Source organism: Rhinolophus ferrumequinum, chromosome X (genome assembly GCF_004115265.2).
Source record: "Rhinolophus ferrumequinum isolate MPI-CBG mRhiFer1 chromosome X, mRhiFer1_v1.p, whole genome shotgun sequence".
Classification (NCBI taxonomy): domain Eukaryota; kingdom Metazoa; phylum Chordata; class Mammalia; order Chiroptera; family Rhinolophidae; genus Rhinolophus; species Rhinolophus ferrumequinum.
Window position 1 is genome coordinate 88,523,604 of NC_046284.1, and position 21,183 is coordinate 88,544,786.

Sequence of the window (21,183 nt, forward strand, 5' to 3'; positions counted from 1 at the left end):
ATCTGCAGCCTGCTGTCTCTGTTTCCATTTGAGATGTGCACTGCTCCTTAGAGTCATGAGTTGTGCAGGAATCATAGTTTATATCATCTTCATGTACTCATAGAAAAGGAGGATAATACTTAAACATAAATAATTTTTGTCTAGCTTGCATGTGCATAATTTTTGGCTGCTGTTATATTAATAATAATTGGCTACCCACGTGTTCATCATAGAGCTTTTCATGATAGATGCATGAAAACTCTATGTTGGATGCACAAAATAAGAGAGAAGGAGGAAGACATGGAGGAAGAAGGAGACGTGCAACTTGCTATCACACTGTTAGGACCTACAGGAGGAAAGAAAGGGAAGCAGGGCAACTCTGGTCTGATTGAAAGGAGACAACCGACCTCTGCTCATTGAGAATGCAGCTCAGTCAGAGTAGACTGAACGGGCATAGAGCACAACAATGTTGATGGGAGCTAGGAATGTGGAGGGACAGAGTAAGGGGCAGGGAAGAAAGACTGGGAGCTGTGTTCATAATCATTTCTTCCTCCTCTGTGGTGTAGAAAATCAGAAGAGCCAGCCCTCTGAGAAGAAGAGGAAGCTGCATCCAGCACAGAACTTGGCTGTGGTTTGGGGAGGCACTCTGGCCCTTCAGTCAATTGTCTTGGCCTCCGGCTACTATCCCTTTGCCTTTTTAAAAGTTGTCCTTTTTCTTCCTGTTTGGCAGCAAATCTGTGGGATTAATGCCCACTCTGTCGCACTCTGGAAACTGTGTCAACTGGCTCTGTGATGCTTCTGAAGCAGCTGCCAAAAGGTTAAGAGGCTGAATGGGGTTGGCAAAAGCTTATGTAAGTTTCACAAAACTATCCTCTCAGAGAAACCGAGCCATAACCATTTCTGGAGTCTGAGGAGTCCTTGGTTTAGTAGAGCTGATTCCTGCCCCAACAGCAACTCAAGCCTCCCCCTTGGGCCAACTTCACAAAGGCGCCCCAGGAATGGTCCCAGAATATGGGCTCCATTTATGGCCACTGTCAGTGGCCGCAGCTGCCTGCCTCCTCACTTCAGAGGACATACATGCATGGTACTGACTGCTAGACTCATTTTGTGCTTTACTTGGGTTTAATGATGATTTCATTTCCTGCTTCCTACTCCTGTTCTTTCTTTTCTTTTTCTTTTAATTGAGGTATAACTTAGGCACCAAAAAGGCACACATCTTCAGTGTACAATTTGATAAATTTTCAGCTATATACACTCATATGAGCACCATCAAGGTACAGAAGGTTTCATTCCCCAAGAAACGTCCTCTGTGCAACTTCCCATTCACTACTACTCCCCTTCCACCTGCAACAAAGGTAACCATAACGCTGTATTCTCTCACCACAGATTTATTCTGACTGTTCTTGAACTTCATATAAATGGAATCACACAGTATGTACTCTTTTGCATCTGGCTTCTTTCAGTCAACGTGTTTTTGAAGTTTATCCATGTCATGTGTATCTGTACTTCCTTCCTTTTTGTTGCTTCCATCATGTGGAAATATCATGTTCTTTATCCATTCATCTGTCAATGGACATTTGGGCTATTGCTATTTTGGAGCTATTATAAATAAAGCTGCTATGAATTTTCTTGTGTATGTCTTCGTGTGGCATATGTACACTCCTGTTTTACTGAAGAATCCAGTTCACCTGGGGAAGATCAAGGCAGTTAAGTCTGGGTCCGAAGTTTTCATCACGAGCAACGTGACATTGGAGGGAGCCTCAATTCCAGAGATCCAGCTCACAGATAGATTTAGAGCATCAAAGAAGCTACCCCAATTTTGCCCAATCAAGGAAGCTGTCCAACGCTTCTAACAGTCCAAAGGCAACTGTGTCTGATGACAATAAAATACAATAGCAATGAGAGCTGTGACTGAGCTCAAATTTTCATTTTTAATTAAAATTTTGTGTTTGGCTTAGTTTCTTCATACTGTGGCCTGAGAAATCTAACATAAATGACTTGGAAACAATCTATGGGGTTTGAACCAACCTCTTCGTGGATGACCCTGTCTTATCCATTCATCCTTTAGCTGTCCTACGACACTCAGGAAGGGTTATTAATGATGGCTCTGGAATAAAGACTACTGATTGCACCCCATGGAAACCACAGAAACAAATATGGTCTCCTTTGCAGAATCTATGATGCTAAAGAGGGTTCTCTGCAGTTGCAAAGATGGCTGGGTGTTTGCCCTGCTCCCATTTCTAGTCCCTAAGAGTAACTCCACTTTGCCTCTTAGAACAGATTTGTTGAGTGTTTACTGTGTGCCAGAAACCATTTTGACTTTTGTTTGCTTCTTTGTTTTTTGCTTGCATTTACTTCTAACATAAGCCCTGAGAAGTAAATATTATATTATTCTTTTCATGGATGAGGAAACTATGGCTTAGAGAAGATGAGCATCTTAATCAGGTTGGTTTGCTATAACAAAATATCATAGACTGGGTGGCTCAAACAACAGAAATTTATTTCTCACAGTTCTGGAGGATGGAAGTTTGAGATCAGGTTGCCGGCATGGTTGGGTTCTGGTAAGAACTCTCTTCCTGCTTTGCAGATGGCTGCCTTTTCATCATGTCCTCACATGGCATGGAGAAGGAACAAGATCTGTGATATCTCTTCTTATAAGGGCACTAATTCCATCATGAGGGCCCCACCCTCATGACCTCATCTAACCTAATTATTTCCCAAAGGCCCCATCTCCAAACACCATCAGACTAGTGGTTAGAGCTTCAACATGTGAATTTGGGGAGGACACAATTCAGTGCATACTCATAACTTGCCTGTGCACACACACTAGTAAGCAGTGGACCTGGTGTTTGAGCTTCAGTGTGACTCTCAAGTCCATGCACTTAACCACTATGTTATATTGCTTGGTGACATCAGGATCTTTGCTCACACTCATGTCCAACCACCATGTCCCTCAGGATGGACTCTAGGTAGGCAGATCCTGTGCACCAGGCCACAAGGTCAGATTGTAGTGATAGTGACCACCATCCTCCAAGCCCAGGCCCACCCCTGCATTGGCTCTTTTCCCTGCTTGGAATCCCCTAAGCCTAACCACCCTCCAAAATCCAGCTGAAGCTTACCTCCTCCTGGAGGCCTTTCCTGTTGACACTTCCCCTCAGTCCTCTCTCTCTTATTAAACACTTCTTATATTTATGATCCAGATTATACAATCAGCCCCATGTTCACTATCTTGTTCTTTGTTTCCTTGAAACATTTGCTATGTTATATATGGCTGTCATTAACTTATTGCTTCATTTCTACAAAGACTACATCCCATAATTACATGAAATATGTAAATCATAATAGCTTTACTATGATACAGTTTACTTTACTTTAGTATGTTAGATACCAAAATAAATAATATAGGTAATAAGTACAGAAATTGTCATTCATTCAAAAAGAAGACACTGGACTGGCCCAGTGGCTCAGAAGGTTGGAGCTCCATGCTCCTAATACCAAAGGCTGCCGGTTCTATTCCCATATGGGCCAGTGGGCTCTCAACCACAAGGTTGACAGTTCGATTCCTCGACTCCTGCAAGGGATGGTGGGCTGCGCCCCCTGCAACTAAGATTGAAAGGACAACAACTTGACTCGGAAAAAGTCCTGGAAGTACACACTGTTCCCCAATAAAGTCCTGTTCCCCTTCCCCCAATAAAATCTTTAAAAAGAAAAAGAAGAAGACACTTAATTAAGCACTTATGATGTGCCTGCCACTAACCAGAATATGTGCTTTGTGTGGACTGGATTTAATTGTATTTTAATAGATATTTTTGAGTACCTACTAAGTACTAAGCATGAGGAATTCAAAGATGAATATGACAAAAGGAAGATCAAAGTCATTGGATAAAATAGAAAGATCTGAGTTTATGAAGGGACTAAGGGGAAGATAAGGCAAGAAATGTGGAAGGAACACACCCTGCCAAGAGCTTTGATGACACACTTGTATGCTAAAATTGTATCCTTAATGCCATGGGAAACATAAGTAGGGTTGCAAAGTGGGATAATATAATAAATTAAGAATTTTAGGAAAAGATGAGTAGTGGTATTACGTATGAGAGGTATTAGACTGGGGCAGAAATATCTCCATTCCAAGTGAAAGAAAGGGAAACTGAACTATTTGAACTATGTTGATTTTAATGAAAATGCAGGAGAGTGGAGAAGTGCCAGAGAGTGTTCAGCTGAGGTCCTTGATTAGAAACAGGGGAAGATAATAAAAGATCACTGCTCATTTGAGGAGATTTGGCAGCTTAAAAGAGATTAGCAATCTGGATCCCTATCTCACATCTTAGATAAATAATTTGATGGGGGGCGGCTGGATGGCTCACTTGGTTAGAGCACGAGCTCTGAATGACAGGGTTGCCAGTTTGATTCCCATGTGGGCCAGTGAGCTGCGCCCTCCACCCCTGGATTGAAGACAACGAGCTGCTGCTGAGCTCCCAGAGGGGTGGCCAGATGGCTCAGTTGTTTAGAGCACGAGCTCTCAACAACAAGGTTGCCGGCTCAATTCCCACATGGGATAATGGGCTGCACCCCCTGCAACTAAGATTGAAAAACGGTGACTGGACGTGGAGCTGAGCTGCACCCTCCACAGTTAGACGGAAGGACAACAACTTGGAACTGATGGGCCCTGGAGAAACACACTGTTCCCCAACATTCCCTAATAAAATTTTAAAAAAAAATAATAATCTGACAGATTATAAAACTAAATATCGATAAAATTTTGAACCTTTAGAATATAATATAGGAGAATATCTTCATGACATGAAACCAAGGAACATTGTCATAAACAAGACACAAAAAGTAGTAATGAGAAAACAAAAGATTGATACATTTGACTATATTAAAAATAACATTTCTTCATCATAAGACTCCATTAAGAGACAAGTGACAAAGTGGAAGAAGATATTATATTACACATTACACATTAATTGATAAAGGACTCATATTCAGAATATACAAAGAATACTTACATACAAATGAGGGGAGAAGATAACTCAATAGAAAAATGACAAAAAGACGTCATAGAAATGGCGGTGTGAGGTGAGCCTCTTGAAATCTCCCCTGGAATTTACAATAAATTGAACAACTATAATTCCACAAAGGACTCCCTGCGCAGCAGACAGGCAAGACTAAGAGATGCACAACAGAAATAATCTAAAGGTGGGCAAATTGGGCGAGTGGGAGAGGAGGGAAGCAGGACAAATGGAGATATGGGCCGCGTGGGCACAAGATATAGACCTAGCTAGAAGCTCCGAGTTTGCTGCATTCCAGAGCTACCGCAGCCGCAAGAGAAGGAAGAACTCAGACTGCCACTGTGCCGCTTATAGCTCACAGTCGTGCCTAAGAGATCAGCACAGAACACAGCTGAACCCAATGCTCATAGCAGAGACCTCGGAGCAAAGACTGAGGGAAGAAGGGTGAAAAAGGTGGATTAAGCCCTCACTGCCAAGAAGAGGATGGAAGGCTTACGCACAGAGCCTAGCCGATCCCTCCCAGCCTCCCAGAGCTCAGCCCACCTGCACTGCCCGGTGCTAGAAGCGGAATAGTAGCAGTGTCAGATCAAAAGAACAGAATATTTGCAGTTCTGAGGACTATGGCCCACAGCCAAAGACTCGCAGCCCAGCGTAGTTCCTGCGAAGGGGAGGGAGCCCTAGACGAGCTGTGCTGGTGGTCGCCACCATTGCTTAGCCATTGCTTAGCCACCTCTCACAACCCAACCCGCCCCTGACCCCACCTATCTGGGTGGATCCCTGCAGGAGTAAACAGAGCCGCTGAAATACACAGGCCCTGAATCTGGTGCAGGAAGAGCTTCGGAACTTCAGAAGCTCTCCACATCCCCCAACAGAGGTGGTGCCCTGAGACCCAGGCAACCTACTCACAGAGGAGAAGCCCGCATTCCAGGAAACCCCCCATTGTGTGAGAAGCCGGAACAGTGCAGAGAAAATATAACACAACAGCGTGAGAGAGAACTAAAGGCTGCAGTTGGAAAAAAAATGAAGCACTCTATGAAAACTTAGTGGAAAGCAAAGGAAAGACCTCTTCCTACCTACCTATTGCAGAGCCCACTCCTGTAGATGCCTAGGAAGAGAAATAATAATTCACTAATTGCCATGAATAACCAAGGTAACAAGGCAGCTCAGAAAGAAAATGAAAACTCTCGAGAAAATGAACTTAAAGACATGGAAATATGTGACTTCCTGAGAATTCAAAATTGCAGTTCTGAAAAAACTCAACGAGATGCAAGGAAACATAGACAGGCAGTTTAATGGACTTGGAAACACAATCAAAGAACAACATGAACATTTTACCAAAGAGATTGAAATTTGAAAAAGAAACCAAATAGAATTTCTGGATATTAAGAACAAAAAAAAAAAAAAAAATGAAGAATGAAATAGCCATCTTAGGTAATAGAACTGACAAGATGGAGGAAAGAAACAGTGACATCGAAGATACAAATCTGGAAATGAAACACATCAAAGAAGAGAGACACTTGAGAGTTAAAACAAATGAAAGAACTCTACAAGAACTTTCTGACTCCATCAGAAAGAGCAATATAAGAATAACGGGCATACCAGAAGGCGAATAAAGAGAAAAGAGAACAGAGAATATATTCAAACAAATAATCGACGAGAACTTCCAAAATTTGTGGAAAGAACTGGATCCTCGAATCCAAGAAGCAAATAGAACACCGAATTACCTCAACCCCAACAGGCCTTATCCAAAGCACGTTGTATTGAAGCTGTCAAAAATCAATGACAAAGAAAGAATCCTCAAGGCAGCCAGGGAAAAGAAGACGGTAACCTACAAAGGAAAGCCCATTAGATTATCATCACATTTTTCAGCAGAAACTCTACAAACCAGGAGGGAGTGGACTCAATATTCAGACTATTGAAAGAGAGAAATTATGAGCCAAGAATAATATATAGAGCAAAGATATCCTTTAGATATGAAGAAGGAATAAAGACTTTTTCAGATGTGCAGAAGCTGAGGGGAATTTTCTAAAACACGACCTGCACTACAAGAAATATTGAAGGAGGCTACTCGACCTGAAACAATACACCAAAAGAATACAAAACCATGAGTAGTATTATGAACAGACAACAGAAGCAGAAAATAGCAACTCCTAAAGCAAATAAGACACTATACACTTAAACATAACATACAGGGTAAAAACGAAAATAAAAACACTTAAAGAAAAAGACAAACTGCTACTGCAGCACAGGAATCAACTTACAGCGTAAATAGGGATAATTTTTGACAACAAAAAAAGGGGGGAGAGTAAAGGTCTGAACTGGCATAAGGGAATGGAGAAAATAAGCATGCTGACAAAATTGGAATACTGTAAATATGAAACTTTCTTTTATATAAACTTAATGGTAACCACTTGTGGGGACAGAGCCCCAAAAAGCAGTTTCCAGGCTCTCGGCCTCACATAGTAAGGTGCTGGCTCAGGTAGTAAATGGCCATCGACTGTGATCAAATGGCCAGCAGCTGTGGCTAGTTGGCCGTCAGCTGTAACCAGTGAGCCATTAGCCATGAATATAACTTCCGTGGCTAGGCTAGTAGCAAAAAGAAAAAAGGGGGAGCTAGCAAGAAGATGGTGGCTGAGCCTGCAAGCGGCACAGTGAGGGTTGAGAATTGTGTTGCTCCTGGTTCCTGTGTCTCCAACCCAGCCGCCAGTGAGAGTATGGTGGTATGACTCCCCTACCTATGGCTCCGTGGGTGTTCCTTTTTGGCCTCACCATGTCCTGCGTTTTTGTGTGGGGAGTGGGACCAGAGACCCCGCCGGACACCCCGCGTGACACTTGGCGTAGTCGGCAGGATCCCCTGCACTACACATGGCGCAGCGAGCAGGGTACGGTGCCGGCCAAAGCTCTCCGAAGGACGGTGGAGCAGTTTGTGCGTATGAACACTCAGTTGCAGGAAGACCAGGAGGAGCAGCTGCCTGAGAGCTGGACCCCCGTGGAGGGGTGGGAAGACGTGGACGGTTCCCCAACCAGCAGAGGCCGGAGAAAGCGAAGGTCCTTGCGGTCCTGTGGGCTGGGAAGTGCTTGCTGAGGCAGCCCGGATGCAGGACTTGTAGTCCCAGGAGGAATGGCTTGCTGAGTCCTCCATGGGAGCTGAGGGTGAGGTCAAGGTCATCCCTCACCCCAGGACAGCCCTGGCAAATGACTACGGACTATGGGGAATTGCCTTCCATCCCTAATTTAATGGACAGCTTGACTGTTTGGGAACATACCATCATGTAATGGAACTGGCGGATATTTGCTTTTGTGTCTTGACCGGCCGCCATCGAGAATATGTAAGCACCTTGACTGTGAGCCGCCGTTGTTCCAGCACAGTGCCATGAGAGGCCCAGAGAGAGTGGCAGTGCCCTGAGAGCCCTGGCTGTGTCCAGGAAGTCTGGCTGAGCCCAGAGAGAGTGGCAGTGCCCTGAGAGCCCTGGCTGTGTCCAGGAAGTCTGGCTGAGCCCAGAGAGAGTGGCAGTGCCCTGGGAGCCCTGGCTGTGTCCAGGAAGTCTGGCTGTGTCCAGAGAGAGTGGCAGTGCCCTGAGAGCCCTGGCTGTGTCCAGGAAGTCTGGCTGAGCCCAGAGAGAGTGGCAGTGCCCTGAGAGCCCTGGCTGTGTCCAGGAAGTCTGGCTGAGCCCAGAGAGAGTGGCAGTGCCCTGGGAGCCCTGGCTGTGTCCAGGAAGTCTGGCTGTGTCCAGAGAGAGTGGCAGTGCCCTGAGAGGCCCTCGTGTGCCCGGGTAGACTAGTGGTACCCTAAGAAGTCCAGGAAGTCTGGCTGTGCCCAGAAGTACTGGTGGTGCCCTGAGAAACCCTGGCTGTGCCCGGGGAGACTAGTGGTACCCTAAGAAGTCCAGGAAGTCTGGCTGTGCCCAGAAGTACTGGTGGTGCCCTGAGAAACCCTGGCTGTGCCCAGGGGGACTAGTGGTACCCTAAGAAGTCCAGGAAGTCTGGCTGTGCCCAGAAGTACTGGTGGTGTCCTGAGAAACCCTGGCTGTGCCCGTGGAGACTAGTGGTACCCTAAGAAGTCCAGGAAGTCTGGCTGTGCCCAGAAGTACTGGTGGTGCCCTTAGAAACCCTGGCTGTGCCCGGGGAGACTAGTGGTACCCTAAGAAGTCCAGGAAGTCTGGCTGTGCCCAGAAGTACTGGTGGTGCCCTGAGAAACCCTGGCTGTGACCAGAGAGCTTGGCTGTGTCCAGGAAATAGCATTCACCTCCAGGCTCCTCGCACAGGGCCCCTCGCGGAAGACGCTTGTCGCGTAGATTGTGAGGCGAGACCCTGTAGGGGTGGAGTGTGGGGACAGAGCCCCAAAAAGCAGTTTCCAGGCTCTCGGCCTCACATAGAAAGGTGCTGGCTCAGGTAGTAAATGGCCATCGACTGTGATCAAATGACCAGCAGCTGTGGCTAGTTGGCCGTCAGCTGTAACCAGTGAGCCATTAGCCATGAATATAACTTCCGTGGCTAGGCTAGTAGCAAAAAGAAAAAAGGGGGAGCTAGCAAGAAGATGGTGGCTGAGCCTGCAAGCGGCACAGTGAGGGTTGAGAATTGTGTTGCTCCTGGTTCCTGTGTCTCCAACCCAGCCGCCAGTGAGAGTATGGTGGTATGACTCCCCTACCTATGGCTCCGTGGGTGTTCCTTTTTGGCCTCACCATGTCCTGCGTTTTTGTGTGGGGAGCGGGACATGATACCCCGCCTGCCACTCCGCACGACACCACTCAAACAAAATCGAGACTGAAATGTATAACATAATAAAAGAAGAAACAGAGGGGAAAAATCATAGAATACCACCACACTGAAATAATAGACAGCAACAAAAAGTCAAAGAAACAATGGACACACAGTCCTACCAGAAAACCAAACATAGAATAATCAGAAATATTCATATTTCAAAAATTACCTTAAATGTACATAGACTGAACTCACCAATAAAACGGCACAGAGTAGCAGATTGGATCAAAAAAACTAAACCCAACCATATGCTGCCTCCAACAGACACCTCTCAGCTACGGACAAATATAGACTCAAAGTGAAAGGGTGGAAATTGACATTCCAAGCAAACGGTATCCGGAGAAAAGCAGGTATAACCATACTGATATCAGATGAAACAGACTTCAGGATAAAAAGGTAACAAGAGACAAAGATGGACATTTCATAATGGTAAAGAGGACTACACAACAAGTAGACATATCAGTAATCAATATTAATGCCCCAATCAGGCAGTAATGAAATATACCAAGCAACTACTAACAGAACTAAAGGGAGAAATTGACCAAAACACAATTATACTAGAAAACTAAATACATCATTGACAGCTATGGATAGATCATCCAAACACAAAACAAATAACGAAATAGCAGCCCTAAATGACACATTAGATGAAATGGTCATAATTGACATTTATAGAGCACTTCATCCTAGAACAACAGACTATACATTTTTTTCTAGTGTACATGGAACATTCTCAAGGATAGACCATATATGGATATAAAACTAGCTTCAGCAAATTTAAGAAGATTGAAATCACACCAAGCATATTTTCCAATCACAAGGCTTTGAAATTGGATATCAACTGCAAACAGAAAGCAGGAAAAACCACAAATGTGTGGAGATTAAACAACATACTTTTAAAGAACAACAGGGTCAAAGAATAGAGAAAAGATCAAAAGATACATAGAAACAAATGAGAATGAAAATACATCTTACCAAAATGTTTAGGAAAGCAGTTTTAAGAGGGGAATTTATATCATAACAGGCCTATCTCAAGAAACAAGAAAAATCCCAGATAAATAACCGCACGTTACACCTAAAAGAATTAGAAAAAGAAGAACAAATGAAACCCAGTCAGCGGAAGGAAGGAAATAACAAAAATCAGAGCTGAACTAAATGAAATAGAGAACAAAAAGACAACAGAAAAAATTAATGCAACAAAGAGCTGGTTCTTTGAAAAGATTAATAAAGTTGAGAAACCCTTGGCTAGACTCACTAAGTAAGATAAAAAGAGAAAAGACACAAATAAACAAAATCAGAAATGAAAGAGGGGAAGTTATCACGGATGCCACAGAAATGCAAAGGATCATTCAAAGAGGATCTAATACCTGTCCTACTCAAATTCTTCCAAAATATTGAAGAAGAGATAGTACTCCCTAAGTCATTTTATGAGGCCAACATTACCCTGACAGCAAAACCTGGTAAGGATAACACAAAAAAAGAAAATTGCAAACTAATATCTCTGATGAATACAGATGCAAAAATCCTAATCAAAATTCTAGCAAATTGAATGCAACAATGCATTAAAATGATTATACATCACGATCAAGTGGGGTTCATCCCAGGGGCACAAGGATGGTTCAACATATGCAAATCAATCAATGTCACACACCATATAAATGAAATAAAGGACAAAAATCATATGATTATATCAATAGATGCAGAAAAAGCATTTGACAAGATACAACATACATTTATTTAAACACTTAATAAAATGTGTAAAGAAGGAAAATACCTTAACATAATAAAGGCCATATATGACAGACCCTCAGCTAACATAATTAACAGTGAAAAACTGAAGCCCTTTGCTCTATGTTCAGGAACACGACAGGGCTGTCCCCTATCATCTCTGCTTTTCAACATAGTATTGGAAGTCCTAGCCAGAGCAATCAGGCAAGACAAAGAAATAAAACGCATCTACATTGGGAATGAAGAAGTTAAATTGTCACTTTTCGCAGATGACATGATGCTAAAGACTCCACCAAAAAGCTATGAGAAACAATTAATGAATACAGTCAAGCTGCCAGCTACAAAAATCAATGTACAAAAGTCCATTGCATTCCAATATACTAACAATGAAATCTCAGAAAAAGAAATTTAAAAAATTCCTTTTGCAGTTGCAACAAAAAGAATAAAATACCTAGGAATCAATTTTAAAAAGGATGTGAAAGACCTATATACTGAAAATTATAAGACATTTTTAAAAGAAATTGAAGGATACAAATAAATGGAAAAACATTCCACATTCATGGATTGGACGAATCAATACAGTTAAAATGGCCATATTTATTACCCAAAGCAATATACAGATTTAATGCAATCCCCATCAAACTCCCAATGGCATTTGTTAAAGAAATTGAACAAAAAATCATCAGATTGACATGGAACCACAAAAGACCCCAAATAGCCAAAGCAATCCTACGAAAAAAAGAGAGAACAATGTGGGAGGTACCACACTCCCTGATTTCAGCTTGTACTATAGGGCAACAGTAATCAAAACAGTATTTTGTTGGCAGAAAAACAGACATACAGACCAATGGAATAGACTTGAGAACTCAGAAATAAACCCACATAAAAATGGACAGATAATTTTTGACAAAGAAACCAAAAACATACAATGGAGAAAGACATCCTCTTCAATAAATGGTATAATTTACCATTTATTGGGAGAATTGGAAAGCCACATGCAAAGAATGAAACTAGATTTCCATCTGTCACCATGTACCTACATTAACTCAAAATGGATCAAAGACTTAACATGAGACCTGAAACAATAAACTGCATAGAAGAAAACATAGGTACTAAACTTATGGACTTGGGTTCAAAGAGCATTTTATGAATGTGACTCCAAAGGCAAGGAAAGTTAAAGCTAAAATAAATGAATGGGAGTGTATCATACTAAAAAGCTTCTGCTCAGCCAAAGAAACTATCGACAAAATAAAGAGGCAACCAACTGAATGGGAAAAGATTTTTGCAAACAATGCCTCCAATAAGGGGCTAATATTCAAAATATATAAAGAACTCATACAACTCAACAAAAAAACAAACAGTCCAATTAAAAAATGGACAGAGGTCCTGAAGAAACATTTCTCCAAAGAGGACATACAAATGGCAAATAGATATATGAAAAAATGCTCAACATCACTAATCATCAGAGAAATGCAAATAAAACCCACAATGAGATATCACCTCACCCCAGTCGGAATGGCTATCATCAACAAGACAAATAGTAACAAGTGTTGGAGAGGCCATGGAGAAAAAGGAACCCTCATACACTGTTGGTGGGAATGCAGACTGATGCAGCCGTTATGCAAGGCAGTGTGGAGGTTCCTCAAAAAATTACGAATAGAATTACCATATGACCCAGCCATCCCTCTCCTGGGTATCTACCCAAAAAATCTGAAAACATTTATCCATAAAGACACGTGTGCTCCAATGTTCATTGCAGCTTTATTTATGGTGGCCAAGACATGGAAACAACCAAAATGTCCTTTGATAGATGAATGGATAAAGAAGTTGTGGTATACATACACAATGGAATACTATTTAGCGGTAAGAAAAGACGCAATAGGACCATTTGTGACAACATGGGTGGATCTTGAGAGTATAATGCTAAGTGAAATAAGTCAGACAGAAAAAGCAGAGAACCATATGATTTTACTGCTATGTGGTAATATAAACCAAAAACAACAAAAGAACAAGACAAACAAATGAGAAACAAAAATTCATAGATACAGACAATAGTTTAGTGGTTACCGGAGGGTAAGGGGGGTGGGAGGTGGGAGATGAGGATAAAGGGGATCAATATATGGTGATGGAAAGAGATATGACTCTGGGTGGTGAACACACAATGGGATTTATAGATGATGTAATACAGAATTGTATACCTGAAATCTATGTAACTTTACTAACAATTGTCACCCCAATAAACTTTAATTAAAGAAACAAATGAGAAAAACACTGAACTACTCATTTCAATAAAGAGGAAATCTAAACAGTCAATAAATATATGAGTAACCAGATATGTCTTAAGTGCTGAAACATCTCCTTTGCAAGGTAAAGCCAAGAGGATGTAAGGATCCAGGCACTTTTACATGCTGATGGTAGGAATGTACTTTGCTACAAACACTTTGGAGGACAATTTGGCAATATGTATTAAAGCCTTAAAAATATTTGAACTTGAAGATGGTGGATTAGGTAAATGCTATGCCTACTGCATCCCAGGATCACACCAAAATTACAAATAAATTGTAGAACAATCAACCTAAAGAATAACTTGAAAACTAGCTGAGAAGAACCCCTATAACTAAGTATATAAAGAAGAGGCCACATAGACAGTGCTAAGAGGGGCCAAGACACGAAACGGGCTGACTACAAAACCACACATAGAGGTTGAACACTGGGAGGGATACCTGAATGGCAGAGTTCCCTCCTGAAGAGAGAAGCGTGCCCCATCGCCATGCTGGGCTCCCCAGCCCAGGAGTCCTGTGCCAGGAAGAGAAGTTCCCGCAACATCTGGCAGTAAAAATCAGTGAGGAACTGCCCTTTCCGGTGAGGTAGAGGTAACTGGAAATCCAGATGCCCTCTTGTAGAGCCGGCACACAGACTCGCTCACTCGTGGGCACGCACCTGGTCTCTGTTAGAGGGTGGCAGCTTGGGAAGCCCAGGGACGTGCAGAGAATGACTGAATTGAGTGGCTTTGGCACGGGAACTGGAGGGATGGGAGCCATTGTTGCCCCTGTGTGTAGCCTGCATATGTGTGGCTTACTGGAGGGCACCATTTTTTCAGGGTTAAGCCCTCTCCCAAATGGCCAAGTCTAAAACGAATTGGTCTGAGGAATCCTCATCCTCCCCACAGCTGGTGCTACGTCTCCCAGGAAACTCCTAACCACGGCGCTGCTGGTCCCACCCCACAGGCTGAGGATTAAAGCAGGTAGAAGGCCTGTGGCAGCCCGGGAAACATTTGCTGGAGGGCACTAACCCAAGACCTGCACCACATAATAGACTGGTGGTGGTGGTGGTGGTGGTGGTGGGCCTGAGACGGGTGGTGGCTGACCATAGTGTTCTCCAGGAGTTTTTGCAGGGTGGTCGTGGGCCCAGCACTGATGAGGAAGCCAGACTACATTGACTTTGGAGAAACCAGACCACACCCCTTAGCTCCCTGGAACCCCACACTGCCCACCTAGAGCTGCACTGACAGGGGTACTCTGGGTGCTCTGGGTGGCCAGCCCCACCATGCAAGCCTTGCAGGTTTTTTACAGCAGCAGTCTGCAATGGCCAGGGGAGATTTTGGTGCTGGACAGTAACCCAAAAGCTGCACTGCAGGCACTGGAGGGCAGCTCTCAGAAATTTGTGAGCCTGAGATGGTGGCTCGTGCTGTGTTCTTGTGGTGCTGTGCAGGATGGTCAAAGGCCGGGCACTGGCTTAAGAACTGAACCTGCAATCAATAATGTAAAAACAACCAGTCATGTCCCGTGACTCTCTCGAACTCCATCCCACCTGCTAGTTCTGCATCGCTGAGGGCACTCTCAAGACCAGATCAACCAGACTGACATGTGCACCTAAAGAGCCTCTTTCAACAGCTGGACCTTACGGGCAGCTGGCGGGTGGCACTAGGCCTAGGGGACTCTGGGCCTTTTGCTAAGCTTCTGCAGGCCCACTATTGGTGGCAGCCAGCCTCAGTATACAGAGAGGCCACCCCCCCACACATTCCTCCAAATCCAGCACAGGCAGCAGTTAACCACATATAGCTTTGAGGCTCCTACCAGATAGCTGTGGGCCAGTAACAGGCAAGGCTGAAATTGCCCTGCAAGGGAGCCCTGCCCAAGAGTCACTAGAAACAACACACCAAGAGGCCAGCTTCAGAGCACTACCTGGTTAGCCCTACAAGCAGCACACCAAACGGGGTATCAACAGGCACAAGAGCCCACAGGTGCAAAGCCTCCTCTGAGGGGTCAGACCCCACACAGCAGCTCATACACTGTGGGCGTAGCCAATCCTCACAGTTAGTTAGCCTGGGAGTCAATCCCGCCTACTGATGTGCAAAAAGCAATCAGGGCTCAACTACAACAGGAGAGCACACACAACACACAAGGGACACTCCTGAAACACATGCATGCACAGGAGATTAGGGAGACTGTGCTATTGGACTACACAGGACACATATCACATAAGGCCACCCAGCAAAAACTGAGAGACACAGGAGATCTACCTAATACACAGAAGCAAACACAGAGCAGCAACCAGAATGAGGAAACGAAAAAACATGTCCCAAATAAAAGAACAGGAGAAACCTCCAAAATGGAACTAAATGAAATGAAGGCAAATAACCTACCAGAGACAGAATTTAAAACACTGATTATAAGAATGTTTAAAAAACTTAGTGAGAATTTCAACAGAGATAGCAAGCATAGACAGAAGAGACTTTAAAACAAAGACTATAATAAAAGACAAAGAAGGACATTATATACTAATAAAGGGATCAATCCAAACAGAGGACATAACCCTAGTAAACATCTATGCACCCAACACAGGGGCACCTAAATACATAAAACAAATATTGACCGACATAAAGGCAGAGATCAACAGTAACACAATCATAGTAGGGGAATTTAACACCCCACTGACACCAATGGACAGATCCTTCAGATAGAAAATCAATATGGAAAGAGCAGCCTTAAATGACACAGTAGACCAGATGGATTTAATTGATATTTTCAGAGCATTTCACCCCAAAGCAGCAGAATATACATTCTTCTCAAGTGCACATAGAACATTTTCCAAGATAGACCACAAGTTAGCCTACAAAACAAGTCTCAATAAATTTAAGAAGACTGAAATCATATCAAGCATCTTCTCTGAACATAGTACTATGAAACTAGAAATCAATTACAAGAAAAAACTGAAAAACACAAACACATGGAGACTAAATAGCATGCTACTAAATAATGAATGGGTCAACAATGAGCAAGGAAAAAAAAGATACCTGAGACAAAAAAAAAAAAAATGAAAACACAATGACCCAAATCTATGAGACACAGTGAAAGCAGTCTGATGAGGGAAATTCACAGCAATGCAGTCCTACCTAAAGAACAAGAAAAGTCTCAAATCAACAGTCTATCTTTACACCTAAGGGTATTGGAAAAGAACAGCAAAATAAGCCCCAAGTGAGTACAAGGAAAGAAACAGTAAAGGTCAGAGTGGAAATAAACAAAAGAGACAAAATACACACACACACACACACACACACACACACACAAAGATCAATGCAACCAAGAGCTGGTTTTCTGCAAATATAAACAAAATTGACAAACCTTTACCCAGGCTCATCAAGAAAAAAAGAGAGGACCCAAATAAATAAAATCAGAAATGAAAGAAAAGTGACCATAGACACCATAGGAATACAAAAAAAAAAAAAATTAAGAACATACTCTGAGTAACTATACACCAACAAATTAAACAACCTGGAAGAAATGAATAAAGCCCTAGAAGCATATAATCTTCCAAGGATGAATCAAGAAGAAACAGAAAATCTGAACAGACCAATTACTTCCAATGAAATTGAATCAGTAATCAACAAGCTCCCAACAAACAAAAGTCCTGGACCAGATGGCTTCACAGGTGAATTTTACCAAATATTCAAAAAAAGAGTTAACATGTATTCTCCTCAAACTATTCCAAAAAATCTACGAGGAGGGAAGGCTCCCAAGCTCATTTTACGAAACCACTATTACTCTGATCCAGACTCAGAAAACCAGACAAAGACATTACAAAGAAAGAAAACTATAGGCTGATATCCCTAATGAATATAGATGCAAAAATCCTCAACAAAGTATTAGCAAACTGAATTCAGCAATACATTAAAAAGATCATGCACCACGATCAAGTGGGATTCCTTCCTGGTATGCAAGTTTCCTTCAATATCCGCAAATCAATTAACATGATACACCACATAAACAAAAGGAAAAATAAAAATCATATGGTCGTATCAATAGATGCAGAAAAAGCATTTGACAAAATCCAGCATCCATTTATGATCAAAGCTCTCAGTAACGTCAGAATAGAAGGAACTTATCTCAACATAATAAAGGCCATATATGATAAACCCACAGCTAACATCATACTCAATGGGGAAAAGCTAACAGCATTCCCCTTAAGATCAGGAACAAGACAAGGATACCCACTTTCACCACTTTTATTCCACATAGTACTGGAAGTCCTAGCCACAGCAATCAGACAGGAAAAAGAAATAAAAGCCTTCCAAATTGGTAAGGAGGAAGTAAAATTGTCATTATCTGCAGAGGACCTCATACTATATATAGAGAACCCCAAAGATTCCACCAAAAAACTATTAGAACTGATGAATGAATTTAGTAAAGCAGCAGGATACAAAAATGAATATTCAGAAATCGGCTGTATTTTTATACACCAATAACAAACTATTGGAAAGAGACATTAACAATCTCATTTACAATTGCATCAAAAAAAAAAACCCCCAAAAAACCCTTAGGAATAAATTTAACCAAGGACGTAAAAGACCTGTACTCAGAAAATTATAAGACATTGAAGAGAGAAATTAAAGATACAAATAAATGGAAATATATACCATCCTCATGGATAGGAAGAATTAACAAATAAAATGTCTATACTATGCAAAACAATATATAGATTCAATGCAATCCCTATCAAAATACCAATGAAATTTTTCACAGAACTAGAATAAATAATCTTAAAACTTTCATTGAACCATAAAAGACCACAAATATCCATGGCAATCCTGAAAAATAAGAACAAAGCAGGAGATATCATGCTACTTGATATCAAATTATACTGCAAAGCTATAGTAATCAAAATAGCATGCTACTGGCATAAAAGGAAACACATTTATCAATGGAACAGACTACAGAGCTCAGAAATAAATCCATGCTTATATGGTCATTTAATCTATGACAAAGGAAGCAAGAATTTACATTGGGGTAAAGACAGTCTATTCAATAAATGGTGTTGGGAAAACTGGACAGATACATAGAAGAAAAAAGAAACTGGACTACCTTCTTATGCCATATACAAGAATAAACTCAAAATGAATTAAAGACTTAAATGTAAGACCCAAAATCATAAAACTCCTAGAAGAAAATACAAGAAGTGAACTCACAGACATTACCTTTGGTAATATTTTTACTGATATATCCCCTCGGGCAAGGGAAGCAAAAGAAAAAATAAACAAATGGGACTACATCAAACTAAAATGTTTTTTCACAGCAAAGGAAACCATCAAGAAAACAAAGACATCTTACTGAATGGGAGAAGGTATTTGCCAATGATACATCTGATAAGGGGTTCATATCCAAAATTTATAAAGAACTCATACAACTCAACACCAAAAGTACAAACAATCCAATTAAAAAATGGGCAGAGGACATGAAGAGACATTTCTCTAAAGAGGACATACAGATGGCCAATAGACATACGAAAAGATGTTCAACATCTCTAATCATCAGAGAAATGCAAATAAAAACCACAATGAGATACCACCTCATTCCTGTCAGAGTGGCTATCATCAATAAATGAACAAACAAGTGTTGGCGAGGATGTGAAAGGGAACCCTCATACACTGTTGGTGGGATTGCAAATTGGTGAAGCCACTATGGAAAACAGGATGGAGGTTTCTCAAAAAAGTAAAAATAGAACTACCTTATGACCCAGCAATTCCACTCCTGGGTTATTTATCCAAAGAAATCCAAAACACTAATTGGAAAAAATATATGCACCCCAGTTTATTGCAGCACTGTTCACAATAGCCAAGCTGTGGGAACAACCAAAATGCCCTTCAATAGATGACTGGATAAAGAAATTGTGGTACATTTATACCATGGAGTATTACTCTGCCCTAAAAAAGAATGAAATTTTACCATTTGCAACAACATGGATGGGCCTAGAAGATATTATGCTAAGTGAAATAAGTCAGACAGAGAAAGACAAATACCATATGATTTCACCTATATGTGAATCTAAACAACAGAAAGACTGAACGAATGAAATAGATATAGAGAGAAAAAACTGATGGTTGCTAGATGGGAGGGAAAGTGGGGAATGGGGGAGAAGGTGAAGGGGTTAGAAAGTGCAAATTGGTAGTCACTCAAGTCATGGGGATGTGAAATACAGTATGGAATATATAATCAATAGTGTTGTATAGATTATGTAGGGTGCCAGATGGGTACTGGACTTATGGTGCGGGGGGGTCACTGCATAGATTGTGTGTATTGCTCATCACTGCACTCTGAAGGTGATGTAGAATAATATTGAATTTCAACTATAATTAAATATATATATAAATAATATTTGGTCACGGGATGTGACTATGAGCCCTAATTTCGAATGATTTATGACAGCATAATTTGTAGACTGATGAATATTTTTAAATTATCTAGGCTTTGTATACAGCAGTTGTATTTTTAAATCTTTGGTACTTTCTGGTTTTTCTTTTTTATTGAAATTTTTGATATATCAGTACCTCATATACTTTTGAACTTGCTGCTACCCTTTCCTCCCAAAGTGTTTTCAGTACATAAACCCAGAAAATCTTGATCATAGATTTGGGTACTGATTTACATTTTGTAGACAGAATCCTGTCCATGTGCAGACAGCTCAATATTTGCACATGAATATATTTAATGAAAGATGACATTTAAATCACATATATCACGTTTTCTGAAGATAACATTCTCATCTAGTTCCACTCTGCCAAATGTATTATTCTACTACAAAGTGGAAAGCTAAAGTTAATGCTTAGTTACAATTAACTATATAAGTCTACAATATCAGTGTTTGCTTTCTCCTGTTTTATCCCCTTACTAAATTTAATAGATGTGTATGAGCATTTTGGAAGTAGGCGTGGCTCAGTATTGCTTTGCTAATCATACCTTTCATCTGCTTGAACTGATTCTACACTTACACTTACATGGTTATAATTTAAATACCTTAGGACAGTCCTTACCTTCATCAGTTATCTTTCTGTTGCTCATATTAAGATGTTTAATCACTTGGAAATAAACTACATGGCACTGGTTTTAAAACCCTGAGAAAACTGTGATTCTACATTTTTTTCAGTGTGGTACATGTAAGTCATATTTTGAATATGCTAAATCAAATTCCCACCTTAAACTAGATTGGTAAATGGAAGTCAAACCAAGAGTTTAGAAAAATGCTTATTATTAATCTTTACAATAAGAATATTTTATTTACTCATTTTCTTGTCAGTTTCCTGAAATGACATTATTTGATTTTAGGATGGGAACAATTCAGCAGACATCACTGACTTAACAGGAATTTCCCTTTCCTCTATCATTTCCACTTTCTAATTCATTGCTTCCATCTTCACCCTGATATTTCA